Below are 16,676 nucleotides of genomic sequence, written 5' to 3' on the forward strand. Positions count from 1 at the left end.
AAGAAAAAAAATAAATAAGATGACTATAAATAGAGCAAATATACCTGGCTTGCCTCATATTTTGTGTTTAACAAATTTTCTTATTTTTCTAGACTGGCCAACCACCAGTTTCAGCTACACCACCAACATGAATTACAGGCGGTGTTACAGCTCCATACCAGCAAACAGGTGAATATCAAATGCCAATGCAATCGGGTCCAATGCCACGACAGTCTGGTGTAATGCAGTCACAATCCGGTCAAATGCCACCTCAACACCCTATGCACCAGTCATTTGGTGGCCATGAGCAACATAGTCCTCCAGGTATGCCGCCCGCATCTACTGGACCTGGTGGGGCATATACCACAACAACAACCGGGTTATGCAATGCCACGACAGCAGCAGCAATAACCTCCCCAGCCTGACTATCTGCCAATGCCACAACATCCGGGCTATCCACCACACCCTGGTTATCGTCCACAACCTCAACAGCGAGGTTATACTCTACAACAACCAGGTGCACCACGTGGTTACATGGGTCAAATGATGCCACCAACAAAACCTGGACAGGCGCCAATGCCCAGTCAACCCCCAATACCCGGACACGTCCGGACGTCCTGGTTATAATGTATCCTTACACAACTAATATATTTCAAAATTTGCTGATGATTATTTTTGTGTTATTTTCTTTAGCAACCACCTGCACCTGTTACTGGTAAATATCAACAGCCGCAACAGTATGATCAAGCTCAACGCCGTTTAGATCCCGATCAGATGCCAAATCCGATAAACGTTATCATTGAAAATCAAAAAAGCGCTGGTGGTGCTTTTATTACTAATGTTTATTGGGTTTAATGTCACCATTGGTGACCACAAAATATGTGGTAGAAGATCAGGGTACCTAACTCCTCGCAACGTTACGTTAGGTATCGATATTCGAAATTAATGTGTTGTTTGGCAATTACATTGATCTTTCTTCTTTGCAGGTCATCTTTGTATTGCATACCTGCAACAGCTGATTTATTAAAAACAACAGCTGTGTCCATTACACTTACCGTCTCACCAATGGCACGAACGGTTGAGGGTGGATATGAATTGTAAATTTTGGTGAATTGGGTCCAATTAGATGTAATCGTTGCAAGGCTCATATGCAATTTGTAGATGCTGGTCGTCGTTTCCAATGTCTTATGTGTAAAGTAACAACAGATGGTCAAAAAAATCTTTCACTTTTACTTGTGTACATTGATCCATATTTTTTCTCAACAGTGCCAACTGTATATTTCCAACATTTGCGCCACACCGGACAGCGTGTCGATAAATATGAACTTCCTGAACTTGTATTGGGTACCTGAGTTTTTGTGTAAAAAATATTTGGGTACCGATAGCTCTCAAGGTAGAACCTCAACTCATATCGAACATCAATGCCTCACATTCAATTGTGGACGCTGTACTCACTACATTGGGTTCACACAGTATGGACAAACATATTGTTGATTCCAATGGTAGGGCCACAATTTCAAATGATGGTGCAACCATTATGAAACTCTTGGATATTGTACATCCAGCCGTAAAACTCTAATCGACATCGCCAAATCTCAAGATGCTGAGGTAAGTTTTTTGTTATATTAGAATGTGTAGAATAAAAATGTTTCTCTTATTAGGTCGGCGATGGCACCACTTCAGTAGTACTTTAAACAGGTGAAATCTTAAAACAAGTTAAACCATATGTTGAGGAAGGCGTGCATGCACATATCATCATTAAAGCTATACGTAAAGCATTATAAATATGCATGACCAAAATATGGCATGGCTGTACATGTCGAAGCGCCAATCAAAGGAACAACAACGTGATTTATTGGAAAACACGCTGCCACAGCAATGTTCTCCAAACTTATTCATCAACAAAAACATTTATTTTCTAAAATTGTTGTGAACGATGTACTTTCCTTTGATGGACCCAACGTCACACAAAAGATGTAAAATCGCATTATTAAATATAGTTTTGGAATTCAAGGCTGAGCGTGATAATTCTGAAAAGTACGTGTTGATAATATTCAAGAGTATCAGAAAATTGTTGATGCTGAATGGCGTATTCTGTACAATGAACTAGCAAAGTAAGGCATCAATTTTGTGTTATCTAAACTACCAATTGGTGATGTTGGTACACAGTATTTTGCAGTTTGTGATATGTTCTGTGCTGTTCGTGCACCAGAAGAAGATTTGAAACGTACAATGAAAGCTTGTGGTGGTGCTGTTATGACTACAGCTAATGAATTCAAGTGTTTTGGGTCCATGTGATTACTTTGAAGAACGTCAAGTTGGTGGTGAACGTTTCAACGTTTTCCAAGGTTTGATAGTGGGTTTGAAATTGATTTTATTTTCATATTTTATAATTATTTAAAGGTTGCGTTAATGCTAGAACATGTACATAGATTTTACGTGGCGGTGCCGAACAATTTTTGGAAGAAACTGAGCTTCGTTACATGATGCTATAATGATTGTGAGGCGTACAATTAAAGATGATTCTGTTGTTGCTGGTAAATCAAAATACAAATTGAAAAAAATGTCTAATCTTAGGGCCTCGTTCTCTATTACGAAACGAACTTTCGTTGCGGATCAGAGACGAATCGCTAGTGTATTTGAACTATGTTAAACGATGGCAACTTATCACTTGACAATTACTTTTGCCTTCGTGTTAGTTAGAAACGTAAAGACCGAACGAAAATGATAGAGAATACCATTTCTAGACGAAATCGTTTGAAGGTGAATCGTTCGTCTGAGCTATCGTTCGCAATACAGAATGAAGCCTTTAAATTTTTAAGTAATATAATGAAAAGATTGTGTCCAACTCCCGAAGAAAACCCTATAAAATTTGTGTCAGTGAAATAATAATTATTGCTTTTGGTTGTTAGTTTTGAGGCATCGTCTTCGAGTGCCTTCTGATCGTATATGCCGGTTCTTTTGCACTCTTTTACATGCCTAAAGTGCCGTTGAAGCCTTCCTCAACCTCTCCTCCACGTTGAGCTTCCATGACAGCTTACTGTCTAGGATGATTCCTAGATATTTTGTGCACGGTTCCTCCGGTAGGGTCGCCCCTCCTAACTTAGGGACTTTGTACCTCTTTGTAAACAAGACCATATGCAACGTCATCTGCGTAAACCATAAGTTTTGCTGGTCCCTCGTAGAATCCCCTGAGCAGTTGGTTAATGACCACCGTCCACAGCAGAGGTGATAGCACCCCTCCCTGCGGAGTGCACCTGTCCTCTAATTTCGTGGCGGCGTACAATCCCCATTGCGATGTAATCTTACTGCAGTTTAACATGCAGTCGATCCATCTGGGTAAGGCTGGATGTACTTTAACGTAATTAAGACCATCCATAATCGCCCATTTAGAAACACTGTTGAAAGCCCCGGCAATGTTTAAGAAGACTTCTAGAGCATATTCCTTATATTCCAGGGCTTTTTCTATGCTTTTTACCACCCTATGCAATGCGGTGTCTACTGACTTGCCTTTGGTGTACTCCTGTTGTATTGTGGAGAGCAGATTTTAATCCACATTGGACTTTAGGTACACATCTATGAGCGTCTCAAAGGTTTTGAGCAGAAATGATGTTAAGCTATTGGGTCTACAATCTTTGGGATACATGTGACCGATCTTCCCCGCCTTTGGTAGGAAAGCTACACGAGCAGTTCTCCAAGAGTGCGGTACATGATTCAGTCTTTTTGCACCCATCGAATCACTCATCTTCTTGGGAAAAGCCGGCGTCTTACTGTTAATTCCCTTTGGCACCTCCGAGAAAGCCGGAGTCTTAGCGTTATCTCTCTTTAGCTTATCTCCTACTTCCGTAGTGGGAACTTCCCTCTGACTTGCAGCTTTCGAGGTAGTAGCTACCTCGCTATTGGGGACCATCTGTCTTACAGCTTTTGGCCTACTTGTCTTGTCTTTGCGACTGCCCTACCTCGCGGCTCTGGGACTGGGTCCTTTCTGCCTCTCGAAAGCAGGCTTGTCACCTTCCGCCGAACGTTGCCTCTTCATTCTACGATTCGACGCTTCTTCCTCGTAGCGGTTGCAGAACCGAGGGTTTCTAGCAGCAAACCTTTTGAACTGCCTTCGACCTACTTCTACCGCCTCATGGGCCCATTCCAAGCGCTCGCTCTCCACTTCTGTTGGGTCGACCACTGCTCCCAGGCATTGGACAATTCTTAGTGTTGCACAGTACTGCGAGAGAGCTCTTTTACTTCCCCTGCTCCGTACACTTCTCCACTCTTCTACTCATTTGTGTGCTTTTCCAACACGGAGTTCATTGAATCAGCACTACTCTCGCTTGCCGAGTCCGACGCATCGCTTAATGCGTATTCGTCGTACTTGGCTTGCGACTCAGTCCTCCTCTTATCATCCTCCTTATTACACTTTGTTAATGAGTCGTTCATCTTGGTCGTACGACCACCAGCCTGACAAGGAGGGCTCAGCGGTCCAGTATTATATACGGGGAAAGGCCGTCAGCCACAGCAGCGCCCTTACTGTGTTAAGGCCATAAATACTTCCCGAGGTGGTCCGGTATCGGGAAGGCTCCGTTCGAATACAGCCGAATTTATTCCCTGGCTGCAAGTCGTCCAATACGCACGGTCCGCATAACACCCTGGATTAGGGGGTTGGCAGTTCTTGGTCACCGACATCCCGCCGCCCTCCTATGAGGCAAAACGACGTAGATGCCAGTCCTAAACAGCTCCGCCTCATAGTCGGGCGCTATGGAGATCGGCTAAGCCCTCACGCCAACGACGAGGTGCCTACCCTAGTGAAGGAGAGATTGGGGAGATAGCTGTTTATTTTATTACAAAGCTTATCGATGTAGGAAACAACAGCATAGGTGTAGAAGCAATAGTGACTCCTTCTGGTGGTAAAGGTAGCTATTGATATGTAGAAGTTAAACAGAAATTTGATGAGTATGCATTTTTTTTTAAGTTATTGCAAAAAAAGCGTCGAGAATTTTTAATATCTTACGAGGTACCTTCGTACATGTTTCTAAGAATGAAGAATGAGACCTATTCAAACTTCGCTATAATTTAACATACAATACTTTACCCCATTTTAACACAACTATCATTATTTGATTTTATTAAATTTTATAAAACGTTTCTTCCTCTACAGTTCAATTTCCGTATTGGATGGTAAATATGGCTTTCGCATTTTCTCCATCAATAACTGTGACAAGGTGGAAGAAATCTATGCGCGTAAATCGCAACATATTATCTTGGTCGAACGTTTCTTCAATAGCTCTCTAGTAGTGATGGTGACAGCAGAAAAACCCAACTGTTTACACATGTTACACTTCAAAAAGAATCAAAATATCTCCCATTGCGTCTACGGCTCAAATACCCACAGTATATGAATGAATCGAACGCACCCAATTGTCTGCCTAACGGATAGTATACATATTCATCAAATCGAAAATATTGCACCAAACGGAACTGGGTCTGAATACTGAAACAGTACACATATTCAAAATCGATGAGAAGGCTGTGATGTTGTTGTTGTTGTTGTAGCAATGCTTCGCCCCACCTAACAGCCGCGACCGATCACAAATTGTGATCAATATCCTCTAACGGGATTTCAAGGAAACTTGCCGTTTCAACAGGGGTGGACCATAAGGAAAGGGGTGTTAGAGGCGTTGGTTCCACATTACAATTAAGGAGATAGTTGGTGTCATGTGGGGACACATTGCAAGCGGGGCATACATTTTGTATGTCGGAGTTGATTCTGGATAGGTAAGAGTTTAACCTGTTACAGTATCCCGAACGAAGTTGAGCAAGAGTGACACGCGTTTCCCTGGGGAGTATGCGTTCCTCTTCCGCGAGTTTTGGATACTTTTCTTTAAGTACTGGATTCACCGGGCAATTCCCGGCATAAAGGTCCGACGCCTGTTTATGGAATTCACCAAGGACCTGCTTGTGTTTTTTCGCTTCATACGGCTGGGTTCTCAGGTGCCGTATTTCCTCAAAATGCTTACGAAGATGACTCCTTAAGCCCCTAGGCGGTGCTGGTTCATCAATCAGATGTCTGTTGGGATGCTCAGGTTTCTGGGTATTCAACAGGAACTGTTTGGTCAGCATCTCATTTCTCTCCCTGATGGGGAGAATTCTCGCCTCATTATGCAGATGGTGTTCTGGGGACATAAGAAGACAGCCCGTGGAAATTCTGAGAGCAGTATTTTGGCAGGCCTGTAGCTTCTTCCAGTGGGTAATTTTTAGGCTTGGTGACCATATGGGTGACGCGTAGCACGTAATCGGCTGGCTAATTGCTTTGTATGTAGTCATGAGCGTTTCTTTATCTTTTCCCCAGGTACTGCCAGCGAGGGATTTGAGGATTTTGTTACGGCTCTGAATTCTCGGAACAATTGCGGCTGCGTGCTCACCAAAATGTAGATCCTGATCAAACCTCACACCCAAGATTTTGGGGTGTAGGACAGTCGGTAGCGTAGTGCCATCGACGTGGATGTTCAAAATGGTCGACATTTGGGACGTCCATGTTGTAAATAAGGTCACGGAAGATTTAGTTGGTGATAATGCCAGGTTTCGCGAGGCGAAAAAACTGGAGAGATCAGGGAGGTAGCCGTTTATTTTATTGCATAGCTCATCGATCTTTGGGCCTGGGCCTGTAGCCATTATTGTGCAGCCTTCGGCGTAGGAAACGATTGTGACTCCTTCCGTGACTCCTTCTATAGAAATTAAACAAAAGTGGGGATAGGACACCACCCTGTGGCACCCCTTGTTTAATTCTCCTTGGTTTTGATGTTTCGTTTCTAAATTGCACCGATGCCTGCCGACCACCCAGATAATTTGCCGTCCACCTTTTAAGACATGGGGGAAGGGTAGACCCTTCCAGGTCTTGCAGTAACGAGCCATGGTTGACCGTATCAAAAGCTTTTTATAGGTCTAGCGCTACGAGTACTGTTCTATGGTGGGGGTATTGATTTAAACCGCAATTTATCTGGGTGCTAATGGCATTTAGCGCGGTGGTAGTGCTATGGAGTTTTGTGAAGCCATGCTAATGAGAGGCTAGCTGCAAATTTGCTTGGAAATAAGGGAGCAAAATGGCTTCAAGCGTCGTTGCTACTGGCGATAGCAGAGATATCGGACGATACGACTCACCTATGTTAGCTGGTTTCCCAGGCTTTAGTAGCGGGACCACCTTGGCCAAGTTCCATTTCTCGGGTATGACAAAGGTGGAAAGAGACAGGTTGAAGACATGCGCTAAATATTTGAAACCCTCTTTCCCTAGGCTTTTAAGCATCGGCATGGCTATGCCGTCTGGGCCCACTGCTTAGGATGGTTTAGCATGACCAATGGCGTCCTCAACCTCTTTAGCGGTGATGGTGATTGGTGACGCGCTGAATTTGTGTTTATGTGCGTGTCTGTTGGCTCTCCGCCTATCTTTGTCGACCGTAGGATGCGTTATATATTGTCGGCAGAAAGCGTTCGCCCATTTTTTCGCATTCGACAGCACTTTGTCGCCAAAGGCGATGGAAACTTTGTCTTTGTGCTTAGTCGGATACGATAGGGACTTTACGGTGGACAAAAGTTTACCCGCACCGGTAGAGAGGTTACAACCTCTCAGGTGCTCCTTCCATTTCGCCCTCTTGTGTTCGTCTACAAGAAATCTGATGCGTTGGTTTATATCCCTTATTTGGGGGTCGCCTGGATCAAGCTGTCTTATAAGGTCACGTTCTCTCGCGGCCTCCGCCGGGAAGTGTGGCCGGATTTCGGGAATTCTCCCGGCGGGAATGAAACGTGGCGAGGCGGATTCAATGACCTTACGGAAGGCACGCTCCCCTTGGCGGGCATCAGTCGGGATAGGGAGGGCAGCAAAGCGGTTGTCTGTAAAAGATTTATATTCTTCCCACTTTCCTTTTTTGAAGTTTATGAAAGTGCGTTTTTCGGTGACGATGAAGTCGGCGGTACGCTCGAGCGAAATAAGTATGGGCAGGTGGTCGGATGCCAATGTTACCATCGGCTGCCAGTTGAACGAGTTCTGCGCTCACGATTGAGATATCTGGCGAACTGTGACAGCTCCCTACCATACGTGTGGGGGCGGGCGTCTCCGTTTATTGTCGTTTCTTCTATTTGATCCGCCAACATCTCACCCCTACTGTCCGCCCGCAAGTTTGAATGCCATAGATCGTGATGGGCATTGAAATCGCCTAAGATAATGCGATTGTTGCCAGTGAGTAAGGCTCTGAAATTAGGGCGGTATCCACTGGGGCAACAGGCGGCAGGAGCGTGGTAGATGTTGATGATTTCTAGGTTTGCATCGGCTGACCGGACAGATAGGCCTTGACGTTCTAAGACATTGTCCGTGCGGTCGATGCCAGGATCAAATATATAATATTGCACAGAGTGGTGTATGATAAACGCGAGGCCGACTCCATTTCCGCTCTCGCGGTCTTTCCTGTTGACATTATACCCAGAGCAGGTCTGCAATGCAGATCTTGCTGTGAGTTTAGTCTCTTGAATCGCAGCAATGCGGATGTTGTGCCGCTTCATGAAATCGACTATCTCCGTAATCTTCCCAGTTAATTCATCACAGTTTAACTGCAGAATTCTGAAGTGCATAAGGGGAGCCGCCGCCACTCTGTGGGTAAGTGACGGGTGACTACGCCTGGGTTGTGGAAGGCCAGGACGTAATTGCTGTTGTGGCCCTGAGACTGGGCGTGCTTGGGCAAGCATTGGGGTACCCGGATGATTTGGGTTTGCGACCTGGCAACATGGCGCGATGAAACCCGTCGGGGGGTTGCCGTCGCGGAGACCAGAACATCTAGGAAAGTGGCACCACCCAAGGCAGAAGCTGCATTGGGCGGATGTCGCAAACCTATATATTCTGTGCTGGCAAACGGTGTAAACGGAGATAGGGACCAAGAGTCTGTTTCCCTGACCTACACGATTGCTGCCGGAAAAGAGGGGAGGAGAAGACTGGGGCAGGGGCTGATGCTCAGCATTGCTACCGACTCTACTACGAAGGTAGTAGTTATGAGTGGTAGCAGCTGTTTGAGTTGTTGGCGCGTGGGGCGCGAGCAGCAGCGGGTACTTTTTGTGGCTTGCTGAGCAGCGGGGCTGCAGGAAGGTAGTGGGGGGGGGGGGGGGGGGGGGCGCTTAGGCGTAGACTACGGGACGCCCTTGGGCGTGAACAGCAAGGAGCAACAAAGGACCGGGGTCAGGAGACGACCCGGATTGGATTCGATGCCTTCCCGGAGTAAGAGAATATGCAGCAGTCCTGCTGCAAGGAGCTGCTGGGAGGATGACAATTTGTGGGAAGGACGCAACAAATTTAATGGGGTCACACTGAAATGACAGTCCTTGGTCGGGAAAAATCCCGAGTCGCTCCGGTACATAGAACCGACTTCCTTGGGAAGCGAGAAGGCTGTGATGATGGTATAGGGTGAGTTGTTGATAAAGATACGAAAACCACTTTAACCCATCTATATATTTGCATTACAGCTAAAGCTTTACAAACAGCAAAAATTGCTGGCGCCAAGCAATTGGAAAAGGCAGTGAAGCATTCATCACACTGTACGGATGGTGCAAAGTTAGAAACTGCTGTTGTAACTGCTGCCACCGACACAACGGTCATCTCTACTTTGCCGAGTCGCGGCTCGTCCGACTATTTATCGAAGACAGTATAATCATATCTTTTGCCAACACAGGTTAGCGATGTGCTTGCACAGGAAAATATTTCAATTGGAAAACAAAAACCAATTAAGAGTGTTTATTAGGCCGGGTCGATTTGTGGGGAGGCAAAAAAATCGCCCATTGCTCTATGAAAATCATATTCTAGGGATCAAAATAAAAAGGAACCATACCTCTAAAACGAACTCTGATGTCCCTCAATTTGGGTCCAACTTTTGGGTAGGGGCAAATTTTGAAAAATCCCACTTTGACCCATTTAGAGTGCTCCAATCGAGTCCAAATGTATGACCGACCCCCACTAACTTTGGAGGCCCGAGCCACCGATGCCAGTGGCACACCCCTTGGAACCCCCTTGGGGGTTCGCCATACAAACATTTCAAAAAATCGCCGGTTTTGCACTTTACATGAAAAAATCAGCTAAATAGCTATGTTTTTTCTTTATTTTTATTTATTTATTTATAATAATATTTATCATTTATTTATAATAATATCTATTTTTTCTCTTAAGAAATTTATTTAGTCAGAACATATGTAAATGAAAAAATCAATTTAAGTGAGTTATAGAAAAGAAGCTAAGAAGTCTTTTTTACTTTCAAGTCTGGGCAATTTCTCACGGCTCTCTAATATCGTCGCCATAACAGCCTCTACATTTTCCGGTATAACCCGTTTGGAAACGCTAGCTAGCAATTGAACATGTCGTTCCCTTCTTTGTATGTGTGATGGAATTTTTGGATCATTAAACGGTGGATCATCTTTATTTAAATATTCTTTCAATGTATCGTACGGAATTCTTCGCGTGAATGGTGGTTCAAATACGATATTTATATCATTCAAATTGATCATTTCCGTATAAATTGTGCAATTAAAGTTTATATCTGGTTTTTTATAAACTCTAAGTTCCATTGGCTCGTGAACATCGGTTCGATAGCGTAGAATTTTCTTGATGGCACAGTCGCGCTTTTCTTTGCTATCATCAAACAACATTGATAACAAGATATTTACCGAATGCGCATAATGTGAATTATCTTTAATTACTTGATTGACAATTTTGCGTAAACGAGGTTCTAGAAATCGTGACCAACCAATGAACTTGAAAAATAATGTACTGCCGTACACGACAGAGCTGTAATACTTGATATTGAAGTACATTGGCACATAACATTTAATTATAAATTCAACCAGAATTCTTAAATTTGCATCTAGATTTTCCGTTGTCACATATAATCGCAATAATCTTGCGGCCTTGGTGAGCCACCGAGAATGTACAATTTTCCCTGGTTTGATGTTAGCCAGATCCACCGGAACCACGCCGCTAGAAATTGCATGGGCCATGTCGTATAAGTACTTCGAATCGGTGGAAAATTCAATTTTTTCTGGAGCAGGGGGCATATTTTGCAACTCAATTTTCTGGAAGTCGTCCATCACCTGAAAATATATAATAATAAAATAATTAAAAGTGGTTGACAATTATAATAAATGAATGATAGCAATAAATTACCGGAAGAGTTTCACAAGTTTCGATTTGACGGCTCAGTTTTACGGTTGCCGATCTTGGTCCAGTGCTGGTTGATTTATCCAAAGCTTCAAACAAATGCCGAAACGGAACTTCGTTGAAGTGTAGAAGGCAAACGAACCAATGCAATGGTCTGTTTAATAGCAATTCGAATCGTCGTATAATTCCACCGTGTGGGCCAGTGTTTGTTGGCTCACCGTCAGTGCATATTCCAATTAATGCATCCAGTGATATATTTTTATCGTTGAAAAAACAATTTACTTTGATTGTTTTGTATTCAGCGGTTTCATGTTCCAGTCTTACGTAACCAATCAATTCAGAATTGTGTTCTCTCAAAATAACAAAATGAGGTTCTTTTACCATCCTAGTATGATACTTCTCATCAATTTTATCTATAGTTAAAATATCATCTTTTCTGCCATCGAATGAAAACGCTAACAAATTGGTATCATCTAACCGTTTGCGAAGCACTTCTTTTCTGCATTTCTCTTTTTCTCAGCGAACTTTCGATTTATCCATGATGAGAGGTTTCCCATGCTTATCTTTAATTTTAAAATCTTGCAAAAGAGCGGTTCCCAATGCTGACGCTACTCTGTCAGGCACACTAAATCTGTCACATACCAAGGCAAAGTTAAAACAATCGTATCTCTCTGTGTATTGTGAACTTGTGCCTCTATCCATATCTTCTTGAACCGGTGGCGGTGCGTATGTTGAATCATCGGGATCTTGGTATGTTGGCATTGATGACATAGACGTTGCTCCTTGCTCTTCAGTGTTCATCATAAATGCATCCATTGTTAGTCTTCTCTGATTATGTTGATCGTGCATGAACTCTTTGAGGCGTTCGGGAACCCAGCCGCATGCACATGGAGCTGCCTTCAAATCGCATTTACATGTTACACTTTTTTTCAGTATTATTTCCATACTAAGTTTTTCCAAAATTCCAATCAACTTATCTTGTACTTGAATAGTGAATGATTTATGGGAAAACTTTTTTGTTCTGATTTAGCACGTTCGCTTAAGTAAAAATAATATCTCAAGATATCCAGATGGGTTGGTAAATTAAGATCAGTTAAATTAGTAGACACACCAAAAACAGTAACATTATGCTTGGGTATATGACTCATTGGGTTTCCATAGTTGTCGATGTAGTTGCTTCATCTTGCGGTGTAGAGGATGGTGGATTCATTGTAAACTTTTTGATTTGGAATGGTCAATCCACTTATTATTTTTTTTGAAATATTTTTTTATATGAAATTAGCACTTCACACTTTGAGTTCTTCACAACGACTTAATGCATTCACAAAAACTGTTGCGTTATGTATGGTCTACGAGACGAGGTAATAAGAATGAAATGGTAATTTCAATTCTACCTGCTGTGTCTTGTGATGGCTTAAAAAAAAACAACACAAGCAATTTTACGATCTGCAATTCTGTCACAGTGATACCTTCATTTTTTAAAACGGTTGAATAAAAAACCCACACAACTATGTTTTCGACATGCAAATGCATCACAGTGATGTCTTGGTTTTTAAAGGGTTGTAAAAACGCTAATTTCTAATAATTTTTTTTAATTTCTTTTTTATTACTAAGTTAAATTCATTTTTTCATTTACATATGTTCTGACTAAACAAATTTCTAAAGAGAAAAATAAACTCCAAAAAGAAAAAACATAGGCATTTCGCTGATTTTTTCATGTAAAGTGCAAAACCGGCGATTTTTTGAAATGTTTGTATGGTGAACCCCCAGGGGGGTTCCAGGGGGTGTGCCACTGGCATCGGTGGATCGGACCTCCAAAGTTAGTGGGGGTCGGTCATACATTTGGATTCGATGTGAGCACTCTAAATGGGTCAAAGTGGGATTTTTCAAAATTTGCCCCTTACCCAAAAGTTCGACCCAAATTGTGGGACATCAGAATTCGTTTTAGAGGTATGATTCTTTCAGCAAAGTTTCTTACTTTGATCCCTAGAATACGATTTTCACAGAGCAATGAGCGATTTTTAAATCGACCCGCCCTACAACATTTTTTGTAATATATGTAAGCATTGTTTGAAATTCGAAGCTTCTGTCTGTTAAAATGGGGCAGAAATTACGAAAAGTACCAAAAAGTACCCTTATACTCCCTACTTATATACTTATACCCTTATACTCCCTACTGTAAAATTATCGCTTTCAAGAAATATTTCAGCTTTACTTCCAACAAAAATATTTTTTAATTCAAGGTAGTACGTTTTATCACTTAAGTCCAAATTGTTTAAGCATGCAATATGGGAAAACGCCAAAAAATTATACGGCTATGCATTTGCTACGTCATGGCAAATACGCAACATAAAAACCCGTAGTAGGGAGTTTTGTGCATTTGGTATTGGAAACGTTGTTACAGCAAATGAAAGCTCCTGAACAATTTTTTTTTTGCATATTTTGTTTTGTTTTGACATGTGTTAATTTGCTATTCAAAATTGAAAAAATAATCTACGGGTTTTTATATTGCGTACTTGCCATGACGTAGCAAATGCATAGCCGTATAGTTTTTGGCGTTTTGTGTAAAATACTACACTTCCCTATTGCATGCTCAAAAAGTTTTGATTTAAGTGATAAAACTTACTACCTTGAATTAAAAAATATTTTTGTTGGAAGTAAAGCTGAAGTATTTCTTGAAAGCGATAACTTTACAGATGTACAACGACTTGCGGTAAAACAAAAATATTTTAAATTTTTATATTGAACTCTTAAAGCAAATGCAAAAACGCTTTGATTTTTCTAGATGTCATATACAAGTTTTATGTACAATTACTCCCGACAAGGCATTAGGAGAAGCCGAAACTTCTATAATACCGCTAATAAATACTTTTCGTACTTGGTAAAGTGCGATCAAGATACAATTGTTACACAATGGAAGCTTTTAAGACTGTTAGATTGTGATTTTAAGCCTGATATAAACGTTTTAGCTTTTTGGGAAAAAGTAAGCTTTTATAGAAATGATATGAACGAAAAGTGTTTTGAAGAATTGCTTGTTTTTTTATATGATTTACTGAGTCTGCTACATAGTTCAGTGGCTGCAGAGCGAAAATTATTTGAATTGTCTCTTACTAAAACCAAATTACGTAAGAAATTTGAGTTTATTTCAATCAACCACATAATGTTAGTCAAGGTCGGTGAAAGACATAGACTGGTCCTAGAAAAGTTATACAATGAACGATATATATGTTTTTATTATACGTTTTTTTCGATGTAGCCCAGAATATATTATAAATAAATATAAGTGTACCCTCTCCTAACAGACACCTATCTTAAGCGACACCTCTCATAGACGGGCAATTTTTTCAGTACCAAAAAAATTCTTAAGCATTTTTTAAGTTTTTCCCTTTTGAGCGGACAACCCTCCCATAACAGGACGCGGGCACTTGCTTTTTACCCCAAAGGGCTTTTTAATTTCCCATAACCGGACAGCTTACAACACTTTTTTTTTCATTTACATACTCTTTACCATATTCGTACAGCTGTTGCTTATTCACTAATACGTGCATGGATGTAATAATAATATACTCTGTGAGCTCTGCTCAACTGAGTATAAAAATACAACCTAGTTCATTAAAAACAATGGTGGAATCCATAGCGGAATGATACAGGTGGCAGCATGGTGACATACCTACAAACATAAATACAAATTCCATGTACTTTGTTTTTGTAGTTTCGATGGACAAATGTCAAAATCGAACTGCGCCGGAAGTTGATGTATCAAATCAAATAAAAAAAGTTTGTAATCAGCTGTTCCATGCTGCCACCTGTATCGTTGCACCATGGTGGAATCACCAGGTGAAGTAAATAAAAAAAGACAGAAGATGTACGCTATCTGAAACGGTAGGGTTGTATTTTCAATGGTCAGAAGAGGGTAACATTTTTACCTGCTTTGAAAAAATAGGAGTAGAAAATTAAATACCTTGCTACGAAAGCCATTACAGAAACTGTTTTTCGGGATATCAGTGCCACATAACACCAATGCAAAATGGGATACACAGGACCAGTGTGAGCTTATATTATTTTTATAAAAATAAAAAACTGTGATGAGCAGTAAAATTCAATAATGTGTCTAAAGTAAACTGACCTCAACTTCAACTGCAGTTGAAGCTTTCATCGAAAAACCGGACATAAAAGGGAGAGGTGTTATCCATTATTTAGTTGAACTGTAATAACTTTGTTCATTTAAATGGGTTTCGGTTTTGATGAAAAATTTTACAGTCACACTTGGAATTGATCTTAATACCATTTTCACACAGAAACTTAATCGAATCACAATTTTGTTTAATGAAGTAATTTAGTTTTCCTTTTCACACACGGCCACTTGCTTCATTAAGCGAACATCTGTCAGCACCCTCAATAATATTAGGCTTTTACAAAAAATAGGTTAAATGGATTGCAGCCGTTTTCTCTTTAACTATTAAGGCTGTCAAAATAAAATGCATGCGTATCTACTCACATATGTTGCACCTAACCAAATATGTGCCTATTTTTGAAAAAGCTATATTATCATTTGTTGGACTTGCAACGAAAATACAATTTTTAATTTTTTTGGTGTTCTTCTATTTTTAGTAAATTATTGAAAATAATAAATTTTTTATTGTCATTTGTTACAAACAAGCAAAACGTTTTTTGATTCCATTAGCCATTCAATAAAGCAATAATGAGATAATTAGGAGTTTGTATTCTGTATGGAAGATTGAATTCAATAAAGGCTTTAATGTAGAAAACTTGCCTACTTATTTCATTAAGCTTCTGTGTGAAATTGGTATAATATTTTTAAATGCATTTCCATCCCTAAAAATCCATTGTTATTTCCATATACTCTATTGATTTGTCTGTTGAGAGTCGGAAGTAAAACATATGCCTGTCTAATATATCATACAAACTTAAGCAAAAGGTCCCCCAAAAGATCTTGAAAATTTAATTCATGATATATTACTAATTTTACCAAGTTATTATTTACTCAAATATGTCAGGGGATATACCTAATAGCCTCGCGACAGTCGGCCTAGTGCCAGAAAAAGCTGATCCGATCGAGCCGGATTCATATATTCTAAATTACAATCCATAACTGTAACATTCCTCTTATCTTAGTGGAATTTTTCAGATAGCCGAATGACAGAACAAAGAAGAATTATGAGCGAGACAATTGACGGCTTACTTCACCTGGTTATTCCATGATACAAAAAAGAAGGTAGGTCCACTCAAAATTATTTGACGTATTTGGGAAGTTTTGAAGTTTTATAATCTTTGTTGTTTTGCCAGAAGCGCTGCCAACCGTTATTGTTTAAGGCGAAATTGTGGTTTTTCGGGATGGAAATTCAATGGTCATCTGAGACAATAATAATATCCTTTATCACGATTTATGTGCATATATATCGATTGAGAACACAGTAAAACATGCAATTTTATTGAAAAATAGTGGTTAACGACTCATATCTTTATGGCAGCTTGACCCCTAGACAGAAAAAAAAAATACATG

This window comes from Eurosta solidaginis, chromosome 5 (assembly GCF_040869045.1).
Source record: "Eurosta solidaginis isolate ZX-2024a chromosome 5, ASM4086904v1, whole genome shotgun sequence".
In the NCBI taxonomy this organism is placed as follows: Eukaryota; Metazoa; Arthropoda; class Insecta; order Diptera; family Tephritidae; genus Eurosta; species Eurosta solidaginis.